We start from the raw sequence: 2,193 nt of genomic DNA, 5'->3' as shown, positions 1-2,193 counted from the left end.
GGTGTTTATAGTATTCTCTGATGGTACTTTGTATTTCTGTGGGATCGGTGGTGATATCCCCTTTATCATTTTTTATTACATCTATTTGATTCTTCTCTCTTTTCTTCATTAGTTTTGCTAGTGCTCTATCAATTTTGTTAATCTTTTCAAAAAACCAGCTCCTGGATTAATTGATTTTGTGAAGGGTTTTTTGTGTCTCTATCTCCTTCAGTTCTGCTCTGACCTTAGTTATTTCTTGTCTTCTGCTAGCTTTTGAATGTGTTTGCTCTTGCTTCTCTAGTTCTTTTAATTGTGATGTTAGGGTGTTGATTTTATATCTTACAGCTTTCTCTTGTAGGCATTTAGTGCTATAAATTTCCCCCTACACACTGCTTTAAATGTGTCCTAGAAATATTCTGGTTGTGTCTTTGTTCTCATTGGTTTCAAAGAACATCTTTATTTCTGCCTTCATTTCGTTATTTTCCCAGTAGTTATTCAGGAGCAGGTTGTTCAGTTTCCATGTAGTTGTGAAGTTTTGAGTGAGTTTCTTAATCCTGAGTTCTAATTTGATTGCACTGTGGTCTGAAAGACGGTTTGTTGTGATTTTTATTCTTTTACATTTGCTAAGGAATGCTTTACTTCCAACTATGTGGTCAATTTTGGAATAGGTGTGATGTGGTGCTGAGAAAAATGTATATTCTGTTGATTTGGGGTGGAGAGATCTGTAGATGTCTATTAGGTCTGCTTGGTGCAGAGCTGAGTTCAAGGCCTGAATATCCTTGTTAACCTTCTTTCTTGTTGATCTGTCTAATATTGACATTGGGGTGTTAAAGTCTCCCATTATTATTGTGTGGGAGTATAAGTCTCTTTTTAGGTCTCTCAGGACTTGCTTTATGAATCTGGGTGCTCCTGTATTGGCTGCATATATATTTAGGATAGTTAACTCTTCTTGTTGAATTGATCCCTTTACAATTATGTAATGGCCTTCTTTGTCTCTTTTGATCTTTGTTGCTTTAAAGTCTGTTTTATCACAGACTAGGATTGCAATCCCTGCTTTTTTTCTTTTTTTTTTTTTTCTGCTTTCCATTTGCTTGGTAGATCTTCCTCCATCCCTTTATTTTGAGCCTATTTGTGTCTCTGCACATCAGATAGGTGTCCTGAATACAGCACACTGATGGGTGTTGACTCTTTATCCAATTTGCCAGTCTCTGTGTTTTAATTGGGGCATTTAGCCCATTTACATTTAAGGTTAATATTGTTATGTGTGAGTTTGATCCTGTCATTATGATGTTAGCTGGTTGTTTTGCCTGTTAGTTGATGCAGTTTCTTCCTAGCATCAATAATCTTTACAATTTGGCATGTTTTTGCAGTACTGGTTGTTCCTTTCTATGTTTAATGCTTCCTTTAGGTTGTCTCGTAAGGCAGGCCTGGTGGTGACAAAATCTCTCAGTGTTTGCTTGTCTGTAAAGGATTTTATTTCTTCCTTCACTTATGAAACTTAGTTTGGCTGGATATGAAATTCTGGGTTGAAAATTCTTTTCTTTAAGAATGTTGAATATTGGCCCCACTCTCTTCTGGCTTGTACGGTTTCTGCTGAGAGATCTGCTGTTAGTCTGATGGGCTTCCCTTTGTGGATAACCTGACCTTTCTTTCTGGCTGCCCTTAGCAATTTTTCCTTCATTTCAACCTTGGTGAATCTGACAGTTATGTGTGTTGGGGTTGCTCTTCTCGAGGAGTATCTTTGTGGTGTTGTCCGCATTTCCTGAATTTGAATGTTGGCCTGCCTTGCTAGGTTGGGGAAGTTCTCCTAGATAATATACTGAAGAGTGTTTTCCAGCTTGGTTCCATCCTCCCCATCACTTTCAGGTACACCAATCAAATGTAGATTTGGTCTTTCACATAGTCCCATATTTCTTGGAGGCTTTGTTTATTTCTTTTTACTGTTTTTTCTCTAAACTTCTTCTAGCTTCATTTCATTCATTTGATCTTCAATCACTGATACCCTTTCTTCCACTTGATTGAATCAGCTACAGAAGCTGTGCACGCATCATGTAGTTCTCGTGCCGTGGTTTTCAGCTCTATCAGGTCATTTAAGTTCTTCTCTACACTGTTTATTCTAGTTAGCCATTTGTCTAATCTTTTTTCAAGGTTCTTAGCTTCCTTGTGATGGGTTCAAACATCCTCTTTTAGCTCGGAGGAGTTTGTTATTACTGA

Source organism: Rhinopithecus bieti, unplaced genomic scaffold (assembly GCF_001698545.2).
Source record: "Rhinopithecus bieti isolate Rb0 unplaced genomic scaffold, ASM169854v2 scaffold_5191, whole genome shotgun sequence".
NCBI classification, from domain to species: Eukaryota; Metazoa; Chordata; class Mammalia; order Primates; family Cercopithecidae; genus Rhinopithecus; species Rhinopithecus bieti.
Note: the sequence above shows the minus strand (reverse complement) of the source record.